Below are 21,887 nucleotides of genomic sequence, written 5' to 3' on the forward strand. Positions count from 1 at the left end.
TGTCTGGAGATATATACTTAGCGATAAAATCATATAAAGTGCAAAGCCCTGATTACTATGAAGTTAGACTCTGCAGAAGCAGGGGACAGCATTTGAGGTGGGACATATGGAGGACTTCTGGGGCAGCTGGTAAACTCCCATTTCTTAATCTAGATGGTGGTTAAACGAGTATGTCCCTTATAATAATTTACTAAGCTTAAAGTTTGGGGTTTCTGGATCTGTGTTTTTGTTTTTGTTTTTACATTACAGTGTTCATCACGTAAGTATACTCTTAATCCCTTTCATCTAAAAGAAAACACCTTGGGATGCCTGGGTGGCTCAGCAGTTGGGCATCTGCCTTCAGCTCAGGGAGTGATCCTGGAGTCCTGGGATCGAGTCCCACATCGGGCTTCCTGTGTGGAGCCTGCTTCTCCCTCTGTTGGTGTCTCTGCCTCTCTCTCTCTCTCCCTCTCTCTCTCTCATGAATAAATAAATAAAATCTTAAGAAAATAAAATAAAATAAAACTCCTATGTGCTTTATTTTATAATGAAAAGTATGCCCAAAAAAGGAGAAAAGAAATATTGTATAGGAAACAAATCTGGAAGAAAAATATGTTCCTCTCCCTTTGTGGTAGACAGAATAATGACCCCAAAGATGTTCACATCATAACAGCTAGAACCTATGAATAGGGTACTTTACATAGCAAAAGAAATGAGTTATAGATCTTGTCAGAGGGAGACTTTCCTGGATTATTCAGGTGGATCTAATGCAATCACAGGTCCTTATGAGTGAAAGGGGAAAGCCAGAGTCACATGTGATGTGATGACAAAAGCAGAGGTTGTAGTAATGTGGTTGCTGGCTTTGAAGATGGAAAGGGGCGTAACCCAAGGATGCCGGGCAGAATGCAGAAGCGGAAACAGATTCTCTTTTAGAACCTTAGGAAAGAACACTGTTGGCCTGACACCTTGACTTTGGCCCAAAAAGACTTATTTTGGACTTTTGACTTAAAATAACACATTTGTATTGTCTTAAGCTACCAGGTTTGTGCTAACGTGGTACAGCAGCAACAGGAAGCCAATACAGCCATTCTTATCAAGGCAAGAAGTTGTGCAAGGGCTCAAGTTCACAAAACTAGTGTGGCTTTGTGGAGTGTTTGTCAAGTATCGATTCTCAGTGTTGTCCTTCAGACAAAACTCTCATATAATGGGTAAAGTCTCACCAAAGTTCTTTTTCATTGTGCAAAAGGAAGTTCTTGGGAGGATAGCATCAGGAAGCTCAGGGTCCAGGGAACCTGGGCTGGTCACAGAGAGGACCAAGAAAACTGCAGAGCTCCAAAAAGCAGGAACATTTTACTCCATGTGAGGCCACTGAGGTCAATTTATCATACCTACTAAATCTCCTCAAATGGAGAGGAACAAATTCAGGTTCCTGTTCCCCATGGTGGGAGCGAGGCACCTGGATTTATTGTCAAGCCAACATCAGATAGAAGGAGGGGCAGGCAGGTGGATGCTGAGTTGCCCAGAACTGGCAGATGTTTACCACTACTTCTCGATGAACATTGTAAATTTGTTAATGAGCTCCTTCCCAAAGTAGCAATGGTGGAGACTAGCTCCCTCTGCTGAGAATGAGTGCACAGCAGGCAGATATGGGTGGAGAGATCCCACCAAGGCATTTCCAGGAGAGGAGACCTGATAGACCATTGAGATGAGGGAAATGGAAGCCTCAGAAGAGAAACAGCAAAGGGAAGGCAAGTCCCCCCGCCTCTCCTGTTCACTCAGGGTTAGTCTAGGTAGAACCCACACCCTTTAGTTGGGCTTTGTAACAATTCAACCCAACAATGTAAATTTCTGGTCCAGATTTTGTTTTTGAAAAAGCAGCCTCCTTAATTTATTAATTATATTAATATAATGAAAATATATGTGGCTGATTCTGTCTCCTAGGTAGTAGGGCTATTACCTTTTCACTGCCTCCTGCAAGCTTTTGCTCCTAGACCTTTGCATTACCATCTAGAAAAGCTAAATGATGTATTTTAATATTGCCGCAGGCACAGCTTGACCTTTAAATCGTATTATTTAAATATTAATGACATAGCAGGAAAGCAGCCTACTGACAGGTGTTATACAAGTCAGACCAAACAGGACACTAAATCTGAGAGCTCCTTTGAAACTCCCATCAGAGATAATGAGGTATAGGCATGTATTTCCACATACTGTCCAGCACTGGCTCGCTCCACATCCAGTCGGAATAAATTAACTGAGTGTTGTGTTTGAAGGGAAAGAAATCATCATTCTCCCTTCAAAATGCCATCTAATGACTTCCACAGCCCCACATGAGGATAACAGGAATGGGCCTATTTGTTTCTCAGACTTGGAGTGAATGCCATGTTCTCACAGGCACTGGATTTCACGCTGATGGATGTGACCTGTATAGCCTTGCTTCCCAAGAGGCCTCAAGCGGACCCTCGTATCTGTCCATGCCCTCCTCCTGGCCGGCCTGACAGTCCCAGCTACTCCTGAGTCACTGTATGGCCCTCTCAGATCCTTTGGCTGGTACCTGAGATATCACAGGTTAGAACCACTTACCCTCTTCAAGGAATCACATGAACTGAGGATGTCTCAGCTCTCTCCTCACCAGGATTTCCTCAGCCTTGGCCCAATGGCCATTTGGAGCTGGATAATTCGTTGTGAGGGGCTGTCCTGGGCATTGTGGGATATTTCACAGCCTCTCTGGCCTCTATCTGGTAAACCAGATATCAGTAGCAATTCCCCAGTTGTAATAACCAAAAATATCTCCAGACCTTGCCAAATGTCCCTGGTGGATAACATCTGGCCTGGACAGATTTATTAATTTTCTACCTCAGTGTCCTCATGTTGTCCCATGGCTGTTCAAAATCCTCACTTCAGAATCCAAAAACCTGGACAATTCACCTGCTGATTAAAGTTAACATATTCTTTATGGTAACGAGAAAATGTGTATCAAGGTCATGACAGAATGCAAGAACCCAAGAGAATGGCTGAATCACTCATCTGAGATTGAAATAAGAGGAGTCCCTGAATTCTAGGGGGTTCTTTTTCTGACTGTGCTGGATCTGACATGCTCTACTTCTAACACTTATTTAAACTTGGGGTCTGAGTCTTCCTAGTCTACAGATAATACTTGTTTATCATGGGACACCATTCAATAGTCATGATATAGACAATCTGGTTGCCAGAGTTTCATATTTGGTTTGGTTTCAGTTAGATATTATCCAATATTTGTAACTGTACTGGGATATTAATAGCACTCAAAGTAACCCAAAATATCATACAAAGTTCCCATCCTTCTGAAGTGCATGTCCTAGGAACTTAAGCCTACCGGAAGGGAGAAAGTGCCGAGAAAAACAGTGGCACCAACCAGTGGACCAACCAGAGACTGAGGGCTTGAGTGCCCATTGAGTACATTGATCCCTGCAGATGGGCACTTTGCCATTTATACTGTTTTCTTGTAATTGCATTTCTAAAGATCTGCTGACAGCAAGAAAAACAACTTAGAAGTTTAGAATTAGATGGACACCGAGATTCCTTCCACAGTTTGGCTATTGTGGACATTACTGCTATGAACATTGGGGTGCAGATGTCCTGGTATTTCATTGCATCTGAATCTTTGAGGTAAATCCTCAGCAGTGCAATTGCTGGGTCATAGGGCAGGTCTATTTTTAACTCTTTGAGGAACCTCCACACAGTTTTCAAGAGTGGCTGCACCAGTTCACATTCCCACCAACAGTGTAAGAGGGTTCCCTTTTCTCCGCATCCTCTTCAACATTTGTTGTTTCCTGTCTTGTTAATTTTCCCCATTCTCACTGGTGTGAGGTGGTATCTCATTGTGGTTTTGATTTGAATTTCCCTGATGGCAAGTGATGTAGAGCATTTTCTCATGTGCTTGTTGGCCATGTGTATGTCTACTTTGGTGAAATTTCTGTTCAAATCTTTTGCCCATTTCATGATTGGATTGTTTGTTTCTTTGCTATTGAGTTTAATAAGTTCTTTATAGATCTTGGCTACTAGCCTTCTTTCTGATACGTCATTTGCAAAAATATCTTCTCCCATTCTGTAGGTTGTCTTTAGTTTTGTTGACTGTTTCTTTTGCTGTGCAGAAGATTTTTAAGAAGATGTGGTCTGTATATACAATGCAATATTACCCAGCCATTAGAAATGACAGATACCCACCTTTTGCTTCAACGTGTATAGAACTGGAGAGTAATATGAAGCAAGTCAAACATTATATGGTTTCATTCATATGGGGAATATAAAAAATAGTGAAAGGGATTATAGGGGAAAGGACAGAAAACGAGTGGGAAATATCAGAGGAAGACAGAACATGAGAGACTCCTAACTCTGGGAAACGAACAAGGGGTAGTGGAAGGGAAGGTGGGCAGGGGGATGGGGTGACTGGGTGACAGGTACTGAGAGGGGCATTTGACGGGATGAGCACTGGGTGTTATACCATATGTTGGCAAATCGAACTTCAATAAAAAAATATATACAAAAAAAAGTTTATAATTAGAGTCTAGTTTACAATTTGGGCTAGCCACAATTTGATTTTATGCCAGGTACCATTTCACCAAACCCCTGGTACCTCAGTAAATGGAAATATGTGTGACTTGAATCTCACAGAGCATGTTAGAATAAAAGCACCTTGAATATCACAGTGGGACCTCTTGTCAATCAGCATGCTCCATATAATCTGAAACTCAGCCTTGGTCAGTGGTTCTCAAAGTGTGATCCCCAGACCAGTAGCACCAGCAACAACTGGGAGCTTGCTAGAAATGAAGATCCTCAGTCCCTACCCAAGGCCTACTGAAGCAGAGACTCTGCTGGAGCCTAGAAATCTATTTTAAGACCACCTGGTAATGCTGATGCAGCTAAAGTTTGAGACCCACTGACCTAGAAAATGAGTTTCAGTGAGAAATTAAAATGAAGCCTAATTCATGAAATAGCTCATTTTCTTTCCCTCTACCAGACTTAATCCAGCGCCCTTTGCATGTAGTATTACTCACATTATCACACTGACAATATTGTTTGTAGGTGGATGAGAAAAAGAACAATACGTAATCAACAGAACCATAGTCTCCCTTTCTCCCTGGAAAGTCCTGAACTGTGTACAAATCTGGCTGACATCCATCAAATCTAAGAAATCCAGAATTCCAAGCATCTTGGCACCTTTCTCTTTATCCTTCATACATATGCATTATTAGGGAACATATGTTGTTTAATCAAAAGATAACATTACACTGGGTAATGTTCATGAGCACTGGCAAATATTTCACTTACAAGCTGCCATAGTTAATTATCTGGAAAAATATAAATATTCACATTTGGCCAAATTCCTCCTCCCTCCTCCCTCTGTATCTTTTCTGCAAACAGCAGCCTCAGCCGGTATCTCACAGCTTATCTGCACAAAGCTCTTAAATATAGACCCCACTGGTTTAAAAAAAAAAAAAGGTCTATTTCTAGTTAGCAATACATCACTGTGAACTCATGTGGGAAATAAAGCTATGGCACACAGGGGAGGCTGAGGGATTCTAACAGAGAGACGTGAGAGACCACATCAAACTAACATCAAGGTAAGCATCCCAGTAAGGAGTGGACATTCACAACAGGCGGATTCTGCAGTCAGACTGGTTAGTGGGGTCAGATCCCAGCTCTGCCCCTCAGACGTTCTCCTCATAAAACGGAGATCATGGCTCCTCATGGAGCTGTTGCAGATTATTTGAGATGATCCGAGTAAAGCCCTGAGCTTAGAGTCTGGCATATAATAAATGTTCAGTCCACTTCAGCTATTTCATTACAGTTCTGTTATTACCCAAAAATTCATTTCTGAAATAGCCTAAGTAATATTGTTAGACAGCTGAGTTGAGCCCATGTGACTCTGGGGATCCTCTATGCCTGGCACAGAGTATGTGCCTGCTGGGCCACTCCCTGTTTCTTAAGAATATTTTGAGTGGGGCACCTGGGTGGTTCAGTCAGTTAAGCTTCCAACTCTTGATTTTGGCTTAGGTCATCACCTCAGGGTCCTGGGGTGAGCCCCACCTTGGGCTTCCCACTCCGTGGGGAGTCTGCTTGAAGACTCTCTTTCTCTACCCCCACCCCCTCTTAGAATAAATAAATAAATCTTTTTTAAAAAGAAGAATTTGAGCACTTACTATGTGCCAGGCACTCCTCTAAGATCTTGATGTAAATTTAATTGTTTAATTCTCACAATCATCATATTGTTAAAATGAAGCATAGGGTTTAAGCAACTTGGCCAAGTTGCACAACTAGTGAGGACTTAAATCCAGTTTGACACCACAGAGCCCACACCTAATAGCTATGTTACATGGCCTCTCTTTATAAATATTTAAACATTAAGTATTAGCAAATATTTTTTGCTTGGGTGAACTCTTAAAAAGCAAATATGCCTGAGAAAGATAAAGTCAGGTGTCAACATCTTAACAAAAACCTTAGCACTAACACCCAGCACTAGGGTCTTGGAGGATGGAACATAACTGGTCAGAGCTTGGGGCAAATTTTACCATGTATAAAGGGAACAGTGTAAAGTAGAGAGCTCATAGGTATACCAGAAGAAATAAAGACTTGGGAATCAGACTGAGTTGAACTAGTTATTCAAAATTTCTGAGCCTCAGTTTCCTTTTTCTAAAAAATTAGATTCAATGATGCCTACCTCATGGGCTTGCTTGAATACCAAATGCAGAGACTCTACAGTGTATGGCACATCATAGCCACTCAGTTAATGTTGGTCCTTCAAAAGGTGTCCTTTCCAAAGAAGGTGACCTTGGAGGTGGTGCCACAATGGTGATTGGCAGCATCTGGAAGACGTGGAGTGTCTACCTCCACCGTGAGGATCCTAACAGCTTGGAAAGGAGTGAAGGATATAAAAACTATGCTTTACTCAGGCTCAGCCTACTGGGGAAATTCATAATCTGGATTAATGCACAGCAAGAACTAAATTCATAGCAGAAGCGGATCTCACTTTCTCAAAACCAGCTGGAAAAAAAAGGAAGCTTTTTTGAAAAGTAAAGAACTGGATGGTGTTATTTAGGGAATGATGGGGCCAGAAGAATTGTCCTCAAGCTTTCCATAGACACAGGATACAACTCTTTAGCAGTAAAGATTGTCAACAGTACTTTCTCCATAGAAAGTCATGAAAATATTTGTCAAGATAGTGGTTTGTTCATGTGCTAGTATAATGTGCACCAAGCCTAGGCAGGAATAAGCCTTGTTAAGACAGATTCCTGTAGGAAGCTTGCTTATCTGCAGACTGGACACAAAATCATGAGTATAAAAAATCAGGTACAGGCCACCTAATCAAGGCACCTCGATATAGCTGCATATATAATGCCTAGAGATCTCATTGATAAATAATATTACAAAGACTATAAAAGAATTTGTTGAGTAACTGACCCAACACTCTATGGTGAAAACAAATACAATTTACTATACACTCAAATATCTAATAGATCACAAAGAAGAATGGGTTCTGATACTCATCTCCATTTCATTCTTCCCAAGAAACTCGTAATGAGTTAGGGACAGAGTACTCAATCAATAATAATTATTTGCCAAATATTTAAAAAGCACCAATGTGACTAAAGGGATAATTCTGATCTGGATTATATTCTTTCAGGTCCTACAGATCCTTTTGTGAATCCCACCCACATCGACCCACCTATACCCTCCGTATAGGGATTGACTTCTTGCTCTAGTTCCTTTTGAGGAATCATGAAGCACTCTGAGCATTTGCTCAGTAATGTTCAAAATTACTTTCATCTTATACATCTGCAAACATTTGGCAGCCTCCCTTGCTTGTTTGCTCATCACAGAAATAGCTGTACAATATTGCAGTTCTCTGGCTTTCTAAACTATATGATCTTTACTTTTCTTAGAAGCTGCATTTTGTCTGAATTGTGAGCTTCTCCACAGGCTGTGGTGATGAGACAGGTACTTTCTATTTGGAATCCATCATAAAGCTGATGTTCTGATGCTGAAGACCACAGTAATTCCAGTGTGGCACCATCTGATATCCTCCCACTCCTACCAGACATAATGTAGTGGCAGGTTCCCCAGTCATCACTTCACATTCAGTATTGTGTCACTTTCATATGCACACCAAGAACCCATGGGTTATCATACACACTTTACAGACCCACTAATCATAACTAGAACCTGGATCTAGGGGAGAAATAGAAGCCAACATGATTTTGGTTTGGGATAAAGAGATCCTTCCTGCAAGTAAGCACTTACCCACCCATGAAGGAAATAATACAAAAGAACATGTCAATAGGTGCAAATTCTTATGTTAACCCCAGGCTGACACCTAATCAGAGACAATTGACCAAAAAATCAACTAGATCACCAATGAAAGATTTCATGGAAAATGTGAACTCTGAGTCCAAAATCAAAAAGAACAAAAAATAGGAATTAGAAGAGAAGATTTGGGAGAAAAATAGACATTAAAACATGTAAATGCATGGAAACAATGAGCTAGATGGTGGCCCTCCCTCTATCATTCAGCAATAAATGTTGACAAAGAGATTCAAATTACTCTAACCATATGAAAATAACTTTACCTCAGAAAATGCTTGAAGTCTAATCTGACCTTTAAAAAACTCTACCTTTTCCTATAAACTTCTCCGGGAACCCTAAGCCATGATGGCGACCACAGAGGCTCTTGAATTTCCTTCTTCTTACAGATGCACCAAATGTGCAGCTACACAGCAGTTCCCTCTCAGAGAATTCCAGAAACTAGCTGAGTTGCTCCTACACATTGAACAAATGAGAAAATACCCACCTAAAACCAAGTGGGAAAGGCTGAGACCCACCCCCTCCATAAGCCACACCCTCAGCACAGCACTACACAGTAGGAAGGAAACACCCACTGTCCAACTAGCTTCTTCCTGATAACTAAAGTGTTTGAGCTCATATCTAGTGTCCCAGCTTTTGCATCTGCCTCACAAGGGACAGAACCCCAGATCTACTGGATTCTACTCAGAGAGCCAACAGAGCTTGCATACATAAGTCCCCCAAGAATGTAATAGTGGAGAAGTGGTTGTTAACAGGCAAACACGTGAGCACTCACTGTAGCTATCCCCAGAGCCTAGTGCAGAGGAAAAAGGCAAAAACACCCATCTAGCAGTCTTTCCTAGAAGAGGTTTGAATGCATACTCTATAAACTGCTGCTTGAGGGCTCAGCTTTTAATTAGCATGTGGCTAGGTGCTATCTTCAATCCTCTGGAGCTGATGGACATTTCTCCTACCTTCTACCTCTAGTTCACTCCAATAATAAAATCAAGTCACCAGTATCTCCTAGTTCACTCCAACAATAAAATCAAGTCACCAGTATCACCCTGGAAGGAGACTGCTCATGCATCTAGTGCCCCAACATGTATGGCTGCTATTCAAGGGATAGGTCCCCCGAATCACCTAACCTAATAGCCCGTGGGATTTGCATTCATGAGTTCCAAAGGACTATAGCAAACAAAGAAGCAGTTTTTAAACATGTGCAAGTGTTCAATAAATATTGTTGGGAAAATCAGATATCCACATGCAAATGGATGAAACTGGACCTCTATCTTTTACTGTACACAAAAATCAATTCAAAATGGATTAAACACTTGAACATTGGACCTGAAACCATAAAACTCCTAGAAGAAAACATGAGGGGTAAACTCCTTAACATAGGTCTTGGCAATTGTTTTTTGGATTTGACACCAAAAGCAAAGGCAACAAAAGTATAAACTGAATAGACATTTTTCCAAAGAAGATACATGAATTTCCAACAAGCACATGGAAAAAGTGCTTACCATCATTAATCATCAGGGAAGGACAAATCAAAGCCACAATGAAATATCACTTAACATCTGTTAGGATGTCTATTGTCAAAAAGACAACAGATAACAAAGCTGGCAAGGATGTGAAGAAAAGAGACCTTTTGAGCACTGTTGGTGGGAATGTAAACTGGTATAGCTTATACAGAAAACAGTATGGATGTTCCTCAGGAAATTAAAAGTGGAAGTACCATATGATCCAGTGATCCTACTTCTGGGTTCTTTAAAAGAAAATGAAATCACTATCCTTTTTTTTTTTCTTTTAATGAGAGAGAGAGAAAGAGGGAGTGCACACATATGAGGAAGGTCAGGGGGGAGGGAGAGAGAATCTCAAGCAGGCTCCACACCTAGCATAGAGCCCAGCCCAATGCAGGGATTGATCTCACAACACTGAGATCATGACTCGAGCTAAAAGAAAGAGTCAGATGCTTAACCTACTGAACCACCCAGCTGCCCCTGAAATCAGTGTCTAGAAGAAACATCTGTACTCCCATGTTTATTGCAGTATTATTCACAATAGCCAAAGTATAGAAACAACCTAAATGTCCATCAGTAGATGAATGAATAAAGAAAATGTGAAAAAAGAGTGTGTGTGTGTGTGTGTGTATATATACATATATATAAAATACATATAAATATAAAATACATATGTATATGTGTGTGTCTGTATATATACTGAATACTAATTCATTTTTAAAAAGAAGAAAATCCTGCTATTTTCAACAACATGCATGAACCTGGAGAGCATTATGGTATGTAAAATATGACAGAGATATACAGAGAAAGAGATTTCTGCACAGTATCACTTAAACATGAAGACAAATTAACAAAGTTGAATGCATAGAAACAGAATAGAATGGTAGTTGCCAGGGGCTGGAGAGTGGGGGAAGTAGAGAGAGGCTGGCTATAGGGTACACATATTCAGTTATAAAATGAATAAGTTCTAAAGATCTAATGTATAACATGATGACTACAGTTGGTAATACTGTATTGTACACTGAAATTTACTAAGAGAGTAGAACTTAAATATTCATACACATACACACACACACACACACACACACACACATAGCAAATACCAGAGGTGTTGCATGAATTAACTTGATGGTGGGAATTTTTTTACAATGTACATGTATACCAAGCCATCATATTGTATATTTCAAATATATGACAACTTCATTTGTCAATTATACCTCAGAAAACTGAAAAAACAACAAAATTTTCAAAAACAAACTGTAAAGAACAAGAATAAAAACCTCTCTGGTGAGCAGAGATGATCCAGCAATGTCTAAAAGTCTGGTCTGACTGTTTCACACTAACTAAACATAGCTCAGGTTTTATCTCATCCAGTCTCATGGGCAGACATTTCAAGAATTCAAGTCAGGCTGTTGCATTATTCTGAAGCTCATTTAACCTCAAACTTATGTCAACCCAGACTCTATTAAGGACTAACAACATGGTATACTAGGAAAGTCAGAAGGTAAGTGTCTTTTCTCAGTTTGACCAGGAACTGAATGGTCCACTGTTGGCAGGCCACTTGACTTCTATAGAAGGCCTTGGTTCCTCATTGGTTGGATGAGAAGGATTCAATTAGATCAGTGGTTGATAAACTACAGCCTGTGTGCCAACCACACATTTGTGTGTTAAGTAAATTTTTACTGGAACAAGCCATGCCCATTCATTTACATATTGTATATGGCTGCTTTCTAATGTTAATAAATAATAGTATAAGTGGTACTATGAGCAGCTGCAAATTGTAGATGATTTAACCCAGCCAGTTTAAGAAAAGAAAAATAAAAAGAAAAATGTTATTGTTTATTTATGCTGAAAAGTCTATAGGTAAAAATTAAGTTAATTTGGGGGTGTAGCAGAGAGCTCCAGTATCATGGACTGAATAACTGTTACCCCCATAAATGGTTTTTTTTGGGGGGGAACATCCAAAATTTATTCTCCAACAAGACAGACAGCATCAGCAGGTAAAAACTACAGGGGTTTCTCCACAGATCATACATTCACATGGGCATGATTTGCTTAACAGGGAGAAGAGCTCTGGTGTGTTCTCTGTAACAATATCCACTTTACAGTGTAAACAGGTACTAGCATTGTGTTCTCAACTTACAATTCCAGAAGGAAAGGCACAACGTGGCAAAAAAAATTTTTGGATCCTAAAGTCAGTTGCAATAACACAGACCAACTTTTGTTAACAGTCTTGATCTACTTTTCCACAAAGAAGGAGATTCTCCACTCAGAAATTAAGGTCTTTCTTTCTCCTTCCTTGTTCAACCATCAGAGCATGTTTCATCATTACATATACAAAAAAGGGGGGGGGTAAAAAAAAATCATGAAAATTATCTCCAACGTCCAGCTGCTCCCACCACACATCAACTCAGGTTTAAGACAGGGCTTCAGAACACTTCAGCGGTCATAAAATAGGAAAATAGACATTATGGCTACAAAAATAAAAAATAAATGAGGTAGATAAATTAAAGCTTTCACACCCATGACTTGCCGGTTTGAACATCGTAGCCTTCATGCAATACTCAAGAACAATCTTCATATTAACTTGGCATAAGCTGCACCAAGGACATTTTTTTTGTACAAAGTAGTATGTGAACCTATAAGAAATATGCCCTTTCCGTGAGTTTCTTCAAGAAGGAAAACCCAGGTCTTTTATCGAGTAGGCACTGGCGAACCTAATTAAGTCACCTGAGGGTCCCTGCTTAGGTGCCTAGCCCTCCTCGTGGCTCAGGAAGGAGGCATCTGGAAAGCGTAGGGAGTACATTGGCACACTTGGGGCTCCTAATGAACTCTATTTAAATAAGCAGCAACACACATTGACTCCCTAAGGACTAAACCAGTCCATTTGAGGGTATGCTACCTAAGGTCCCAAGGCTGAAGGAATTTTGTAATTCTACAACCTTAGTTTAAATTAAAAAAAAAAAAAAAGTACATTGAGAAAAAAAAAAAAGAAAAAGGAAGGATGGGTACAGGGATCTGGGGGGGGGGTGGTATACAAAACAGGTCCCTAAACAGATGCCAGATCTTGTCCACCTACCCGCATACAGTCACCAGGGAAGTATACAGTATCCCCTCCCCCAATTCCTCAAGTAGGCTAACAGTTGTCTTGTCCATTGTAGGTCAGTAAGTTCCAACTTGAAATAGGAGGATGGTCTTTGGAAATAGTTACTCTCAGTTGTACAAAGGTTTTATGTATACAGTTTGTTGCAAGCAACAAAGCTACTTTGCAAGACCCGCTTCTTTCCAAAATTAAAGAAAAGAAAATTCTAGTCTGTATATATTTTAGTTTTTTTCTTTTTCAATTTTCTTTTTTCAATTTCTTTTCTCTTTTTTAATTTTTTTTTCGATTTTTTCAAAAATTTTTTTTTTTTGAAAAGCAGCATTAACAACATCTGACTGTAGGACTTGCCTGAGGTTGTGATCACAACTGTAAACATCATTTGCACATCAGTAAGCAAAACAGGAGATGGGTTCTTTTAACAAGGAAAAAAAAAAAGAAAAGAAGAGTAGTAGAGTTCTAGAGGTCATTCTGCCTGCATTTCTCCCTGGACAAAGAGCTTAGCTGACTGCAATCTTATTTTCTTCGAGGAAGTGAGGGAATTGGTGTTTGGGGAGGTTGTGGGCAGCACCTGGTTTTTCCACTTCAGCACTGATGGCAGGCTGGGAGCCACTCATCTCGGACATAGTGGCAGTGTTCACAGGGGAGCTGGCCCCCAGGTTGACTGGGAGGGTAGGAATCCCCCCACTCTGGATCACAGAGAGCTCATTGGTCTTCATGGCCAGACCCCCGCTGAGCACGGTGGTGTACTGGGTCCACACCACAGGGCCCATGACCACCGCAGGGGCCAGGATTTCCTCTGGAAACATCTCAGGGACTCTCCTGCCGTCAGCTCCTAGCAGAGCCCTGCTGTTCTCGCTGGCCAGCTTCCCCCCACGGGGGCCGAGCCCTGTTCGCCCCGGGCGTCATAGAGTGGACCTGCAAGTTGCCTTTGGTGGTGACAGCTCGCCCACATATGTTGCACACGCAAGGCTTCTCCGCGGTGCGAGTCCGCTCGTGAATTTGAGGAGCGCCGCGGAGGAGGGGTCCCTCCCACGCCGTGTGCGGCCGCGGTGTCCCGCCCATCGGCGTGGCCCGCGGCTGGCGGAGGTGTCAGGCCCGGGACCGCGCCGCAGGCCCAACAAATGCCCCAGGGACCCGGACCTTCACCCAGGTCGGCTGGGCTCGGGGGAATGTTGATGGCAGGCGGGGGAGGACGCGGTCCCCAGCACACCTGGACTTGAGCCCTGCTCCTCCGGGCGCCCCGTCACCGAGGACCACAGCCGTGGTCAAGCCGTGGCCTCTGCGGCTCTGCCGCTGCAGGACGCGGGGAGCAGGGCCCCCTTCCCCGGGGCGGCCAGGGCAGCCGGCGCCGCGAACCCGAGGGCGGGCGGTGCCGAGTGGACCCTGGACCCGCGGGGAGCCCCCCCGAAGCGTCCTGGGCGCCCCCCGCTCGTCCCCATCGATGCCCTCGATGACGTCATCGTGACAGGTGGCACCCGCGCTGCCGTTTTGGCTGACCGTGGCGGCCTGGGGACCCGCAAAGTCACAGGGGTTCTCGGGCAGAGGCGTGTTGGGGATCTGGCCGCCCACGTGCATCCGGATGTGCAGCTGCTGCAGGACCACGTTCCTAAACTTCTTCTGGCAGGTGCGGCACGAGTGCGGCGTCTTTACGGACGTGTTGGCCCGGCGAACCCCGAGGTGCGTCTTCAGGTTGCCCTTGGTGGAGAAGGCCCGACCACAGATCTTGCAGTGGAACGGGCTCTCCCCGGTGTGGGGGCGGTAATGCACCTTGAGGGAGCTCTGGCAGCTCAAGAGCCGGTGACAAGTGAGACATTTGTTGGGGTCGGTGGTGGCCTTGTCCATGTTCTCCACCAGCTGCTTTAATTTTAGGGTCTGTGACCCTGGCTCGGGGGTCCCCCTCTCTTGGAAGCCACCAAACCTCGGGGAAGTGTGGTTTGCCGCCGCCTCCCACACCCCCACCCCCACCCCAAGACGGTAAGGATCCGTCCTCACTTTCAGGGGAAGGCCCGGGCTGCAGGGGGTTGGGCAGCGGGCTGCCCAGGAGGTCCTTGGGGTTAGTCCCTGAAGAGAGATTCTGAGGTAGCCCTAGACGGGGGGGTCCCTGTTACAAGGACAGATTTGCGGGCAGCCCCGGTGGCTCAGTGGCTTAGCACCGCCTTCAGCCCAGAAGACCCAGGATCGAGTCCCAGGTTGGGCTCCCTGCATGGAGCCTGCTTCTCCCTCTGCCTGTGTCTCTGCCTCTCTCTCTCTTTGTGTCTCATGAATAAATAAATAAAATCTTTAAAAAACAAAACAAAACAAACAAACAAACATAAAGGACAGGTTTGCTGTCTAAAGAGAGACTCGATTCATCTATGGGGACGGGTACAGAGAGTGCATAGGGAATGCCATTGCCTGCCGTCATTTTGCCGTGCAACTCGGCAAAGAGCTGGGGGTTGGCCTTCACCTGGGGATGTCATGAAAGTGCACCTTGAGGTTGCCCTTGGTGGTGAACCGGTGGCCACAGACAGAGCACAGAAGGGTCTCTCTCCGGTATGGGAGCAGAGGTGGATCTACAGGGAGCTATTGGTCCCAAAACCCTTGCTACAGTGCTTACACTTGTGCTTGCAGAGGACGGCCTCGTCTTTGGGTTTGGCCCCCACCGGGGACACGTTCGGTGGCTTCCCCTTCCCTTTCTTGGACAGGTCTAACGCCACGGTGGAGAAAGGGCTCTGGAAAAGCACAGAGCCTGGGGCCTGAGATAGCAAAGCACCGGGAAGGCGTGACATGACGTTGGGCAGCAAGCACCCTGGTCCCCTTGGGCTTCAGGGCGAAGGGCGCCCGCCCCGGGAGCTGGCGGTGGAAGGGGTGTTTCATGAGGCAGCTGGGCTGGTTTCAAGGTGTCCAGAGACAGGCCCTGGCTGCCGGCCTTCTGGCTGAGCAGGGCCACGGCCGCGGAAACCTGCTGGGACCTGCGGCTGCCCAGGGTCTTGAGGGTGTCCGCTCCCGCCCCCCCGAGTGGAGGGCGTGCGAGGCCCACATGCTCCCCTGCACGCGGATGTGCTCGGCGAGCTGGGTCTGCTGCAGCTGCTGCTGCGGGCGCAGGATCTGCTCCAGGCCCCACACGGGCTGCTGGCGCTGGGCGCTGCGCGGCTCACCGGCACCTTGGTGCCCCGCAGTGCTTGCAGGGTGACCTTGGTGTTGGCCACTTTGCCTTTGGGTAAGTAGTTTATGGCCTGGGACGCAGTCGGCAGGGCGGTCTCGGCCTTCAGGTACACGACAGACTGGGCGCCCCGCTTCTCCTTCAGCTCCCGAGCCGCCGCCGCCCTCCCCGGGACCTTCCGCAGCACCTGGGCTGTGCGGCGGGAGGCGGAGCGCGGCCCGGGGAACTCTGCCCCAGGCGCCGGCCCCTCGCTGTCGCTCATGGTGAGCACGGCTGGGGTTTAGTGCAATTTTTCTTATGTTCTAAGAACTCCGAGAAGCTGAAGAACTCTGCCCAGCATTGCTCACAGATGCGAGCCTCCTCCCGATGAGTCCTCTCTGCAGTCACTCCATCCCTGTTGGCTTCGCTGCCGGTCCCGGGGTGGTTCATTGGAGCCCCCCGGCTCCCCCGCTGCCCGCGCCGCTGCAGCCGCATCTGCAAACTCCGGGGCGGGAGCTGCGGGGGCTGCTCACCCCGGTCCTCCTCCGAGTTGATGTGCTGGGGTTTGCCCTGCTTGCGCCTCAACAGGGTGCCAGCATCAGGCGCCTGGAGAGCCTCAGTTATTTGCCCACTCTGCCACAAATTCTGTTACCCCCATAAATGTTAAATGTGTTAAAACCCTATGCTCAGGACACCTGGGTGGCTCAGTGGTTGAGCGTCTGTCTGCCTTTGGCTCAGGTAGTGATGATCTCGGGGTCCTAGGATCAAGTCCTACATTGGGCTCCCTGCAGGGAGCCTGCTTCTCCTCTGCCTGTGTCTCTGCCCCTCTCTCTGTGTCTCTCATGACTAAATAAATAAAATCTTTAAAATAAAATAAAACCCTGTGCTCTAATATGATGGTAAAAGAGGCAGGACCTTTGGGGGGTAATTAGGATTTACTGAGGACATGAGAGTGGAAACCTAAGGAGGATCAGTGCTCTTGTGAAAGTCAGGAGAGAGTTTGCTCCCTCTCTGCTCTCTAACAGGTAAAGATACAATAATATGATCATCTACAAGCCATGAAGCAATTTCTCATCAGACACTGGATCTGCCAGCACTTTGATCCTTGACTTCTCAGCCTCCAGAGCTATGAGAAATAAATGTGTGTTGTTTAAGCCACCTAGTCTAGGGTAATTTGTTATAGCAGCCCAAGCAGACTAAGATAGCTGATAATACCATCAGAAATCAGCTTTCAACTCAGTGTTCTCTTTGATGGCTTTATCTTCAAGATCCTCAGGATCAGGCTGAGCATCCTATATCCCCATTGATATGATATGAAGTCCAGAGAAAGAGAGAGACTTTGTTTCCCATAATACTGTACACGCAATCTTTGAGGAGGGCCTTACTGAACCCAATAGACCTGACTTGGATCTTGGACATATTCCTGAACTAGTCATAACAGCCAGAAAGAATGCACTGACTGACTAGCTTACATCATGTGATACATGCTGTCATCCAGAGTGGTTGCATTTCCTCAAAGCACATGGGCTGACAATGGAGGATCAGGGCACACTTGCCACACACACACACACACACACACACACAAAAGAACATTTATGTTGGGCATAAAAGTCACACACCTTTTCCATAACCGTATAATCATCTTTCAGGCCAGCGGAAAGTTTCTTTGAAACTTTGGAATTGCATAAAATGTACCATGGATAGTCACTGAGAAAAAAATTACTTGAAGGAACATAATTACTAGAGAAAGTAAGGAATATGGAAAGTTAAAGTGATATTAGTACTACATACTAACATTTGAAGTTCATGATGACTTTTTTATGAGGGCCAATGGTAGGTCAACGAAATGACAAAGCTTTTTTTATTATCTTAATCATTTTAAGGTCAGGAGGGATTTGGAAGTGAGGTTATTGAAGAAAATTAAACATTCCATGGTGCATTTATCTCCTTCGCACTTTCATCTCAAGAATACTTGTCCCTGCTCATTGCTGCTAAGAGGTCTTGCCATGTTTAGAAGGCACAGATTCTAAGTAAGACGGTGAGGAAGCCCCAGAGGAACAGGAAATTTTTGGTCTTCTGGGGAAGATTTTACCCAGAATCCAGATGATCCCAAGAGCAATTCCATATATCAGTCATGGAGATAAACAGCAGCCCACATACCCAGGATATAGGTAAGTAGCTCCCCCTGCTTCCTAATAACCTATGCTCAAGACCAGTGGCTTTTAGGAGTGCCTGGGTGACTCAGTCCGTTGAGCATCAGCCTCCAGCTTGGGTTGTGATTTTGGAATCTTAGGATGAAGCCTCCATCTTGGGCTGTCTGCTCAGTGGGGAGCCTATGTGTCCCTCTCCCTCTGCCCCCTACCACCTTTTGTGCTCGTTCTTGTACTCTCTTTCTCTCTCTCAAATAAATAAAATCTTTTAAAAAACACCAGTGGATTTTACCACTGTATCAACAATCAGAAGCTTTGAAATCCCCTTGCAGAAGAAGAAAAAATTTGGAAACATTCCATTTTTATTTGTTTATATCTAGGGATCCTCCATAAAATTGTAACCTATTCCTAAACTCAACTTTTCAATGGAAATCATTCTATGCAGGAGAAAGGAAAAGGCAAGCAAGGGGCTCACATTCTTAGGTTTTTCATTGGAGCTTTGCATATGTAGGCTTTGGGGGTTCACACAACCACCCTGAGATGTGTATTATCATATTCATCTTACAGATGAGGTAAGTAACTTGCCCGCAGACTCAGCCAGCAGTGAGCAGTGCTTTAAGCCCATATCCATCTGATTTCAAAGTTTGTATTTCCCTATAGTGGTATACTGCCTCTCAAAGTTCTTTTCCCTACAAATAAGAAAAGAGAGCCATTGAAATGACTCTGTCGTCTTGGTTCCCTTTCTTTTCAAGCAGAGTAGCCAACAGCCTTTTTAATGCATTTCTTCCACTACCAATGGGAAGAGGCTAAGCAGGAGGTTAAAATTGTCCTTTCAAAAAAGATAGGTGCAAAGAAAATGGTATTGTGAAGTGGCAACAGAAGAGGGAAGGGACTGGAGACACCAAAGCTCTAGTGTGGGCACTCTCCCTTCCTGGCTGTATGTCTTTAATCAAGCTAGCAGTCTCCTGTGGTTCACCTTCCCCATCTATAAGATGAGGATGATAATAATACTTACATCACAAGATTATTGAGGGGGAATAGTGAACCACCATGTAACAATTTAGAGCAGTGCCCACACGTAGTCAGTTCCCAGTAAATGTTAACTTCCATTAACTCTCCTCTTTGGCCTCACTTGGTACAACCCACAAGGCTCTCAGCCCCTCCACAACCACCAACCCTGTTGGAAGAATGTAGTATCTTGATGTACTTTAATTAGTTACTGATTTGTTGGCATTTGTGGTCGGTGTTCTCTGCCCAGATGTCTTTTAGGCCCATCTGTTAGCTCAGCAGTTCTCAAATTTGAGGGTATATTGAATCAGCTGGAGGGCATGTTAAATCAGACTGCTGCATCCCACCCCCAGAGTCTCTGACTCAGTAGGTCTAGAGTGGGGCCTGGAAATTTGCATCCCCAACAAGTTCCCAAATTGTTGGCCGAGGAAGAATACTTGAGATTCACAGTAATGGACACATTTTTGAACATAAGTCTGCTTAGCTGGACTATATAAGACCTGTAATGCAGTGAAACACTAGTAATGAAAAGGGAGAATGACTAAACCCAAAATTGGCTCCACAGACTTCTGTCTTCAAAGGAGGGGCTGGGAGGAGTGTCATAAACCACTTCAGTGAAAGCTAAAATCTCTCCACTGCTTCTTTCCCTTTCAGCAGACACTGCTAGGGAGGGAGAAAGGCAGAGGCCATTGTCATGGTCCACTAAGCTACAAAACACTTTTGTGAGACCTTGGATGTGCAAGGAGACCTGGAGGTGATCTGAGTGCTTTGAGCTTTTTTTTTAAAAAAATCTTTTTTTAAAATTTTTATTTATTTATGATAGTCACACACAGAGAGAGAGAGAGAGAGGCAGAGACATAGGCAGAGGGAGAAGCAGGCTCCATGCACCGGGAGCCCGACGTGGGATTTGATCCCAGGTCTCCAGAATCGCGCCCTGAGTCAAAGGCAGGCGCTAAACCACTGCGCCACCCAGGGATCCCGCTTTGAGCTTTTTATTGCTGTTGCTTAATAAGGAAGGGGCTAGAAGTAGAAGAGGGAAGGAAAATAAACAGAGTGAAACCAGAAGAAGGAGTGAGAAGTACCACTGAGCAACATGTAGGAAGCTGGAACTTGGGTTGGTAAAGATGGTGAAGGGCTTACAAAGAATATTGTTCAATTTTAGGTTGTTTGCATTTTTATATATCAGTCCTTTCTATCTGCCAAATCTTCATGAAAGTCAACACCATGCGGAGGCCTTGTGGTGGGGATGCAGGAAAGAGGTGATAAGGCAAGCACAGAGACTGATACTGTAGCTCAGATGATGCATTTTGAAACATGACAGCATGTGGGGACAGCAGCACTCTCTGAACTGAGTGACTTAGAACAGAGGCTTACAGTGAGAGGTGTGACCAGCAGAAATACAAGCCACTCCCTCAGCAGAAATATAAGCCACTCCCTCCCAGAAACCCTGGAGAGATTGGGAATGACTCGGACTTCCTACTGAATTTGGCATGGGATCAGAAGCAGCTTCATTTATATCTCAGTGGTCAGGGGACCTCAAGGGACATCTGGTAAATACCAAACTGCTCTAAGTAGTTTGCAGCACAAGAAGAGTTTGGGTTTCTAGGTTGGGAACCATTAGATAGTTCTTGGTGGCTCCTCCTTTCTGCATCACCTTTCACAGGTGGCCCAAGAAACATGGAGGTTCCTGGCTCAGTACACTTTTAACACTCTTTAAAATATGGCTCACATGCAGAAGTTTGGCAGTCCTCATGCTTCTAGAAGAAATACCATCTACATCTTTCCAGTGTGACTTAGCAGCTCTGGGGAATGAAAGTACAAGTTTCTAAGTAATAAAGATAGAGCAAAACACTATTTGGGAAAGGGACATTAATTGTTGGCAGTTAAAAAGTAATGAGTAATTCATAGTGGCTTTCTGCTCTGATTTACATGGTAACCTTTTTTCTCCTCCACAATAAAATTCACAAACAACAGAAACATCTGTTTATGGGTCTCCTGTCTCCCATCTGCATCCATTAGGCATCTGGGTGGGGGTGTCAGAAACTTCTAACTCATCAATGCCTCCCCTGACAACATCTGATTCCAGTTCCCTTGTTACACCCAGAGGGGCCCCTTCCAAAGCTGTAACTAAAACCAGTTTCCTTGGATGGCTTTCAAGTACTAATAATATACCCCATTTGCAGATGGAATCATCCTGGTGGTGAATGGGAAGCCAGTGAGGTCCTGGAAATATCCCCCAAGGTCTACATCTTCCTCCCTGCCACGTATGCATGCCCAAGGGCATGGGGAAGGGAGCTTTAGGTAAGGCCTTCACACCTGGGATCCAAGGGTATCAGGTCCCTAAAGATGTGAAAGTGACAGAAGGAGAGGTTTTTATGATGCACCACAAAATACAATAAAGTCCCATCAGACAGTCACTTAAAGAGAACATTATCTTCTCTTGGATGGTTGCTATCACTTCTCCTCACTCCGTGGAGGCTGTTTCGACACCGTGCCCTATCATCCTACCTTAATGTCAAATTACTGAGGCAGTAAGTCCATAAAAGGAGTGTGTGGAGTCATGTGACTGAGCTGAAAATTTCGGAAGAAGAGCACACAATTGTATATTAAGGGAGAAAATCTCTAGAACTTAAATACTCATCTCTGCTACATTTTCTTTTGCCTTTTGAGAGTTTAATAACATATTT

At 44.4% G+C, this 21,887-nt stretch overlaps 1 pseudogene; it reads right to left on the reverse strand.

The window, feature by feature from the left end:
- Positions 1 to 13,418: 13,418 nt before the first annotated feature.
- The window catches only part of LOC129504000 (sal-like protein 4), a 29,031-nt pseudogene continuing 20,562 nt past the window's right edge, over positions 13,419 to 21,887 (reverse strand).

Source organism: Nyctereutes procyonoides, unplaced genomic scaffold, assembly GCF_905146905.1.
Source record: "Nyctereutes procyonoides isolate TBG_1078 unplaced genomic scaffold, NYPRO_anot_genome, whole genome shotgun sequence".
In the NCBI taxonomy this organism is placed as follows: Eukaryota; Metazoa; Chordata; class Mammalia; order Carnivora; family Canidae; genus Nyctereutes; species Nyctereutes procyonoides.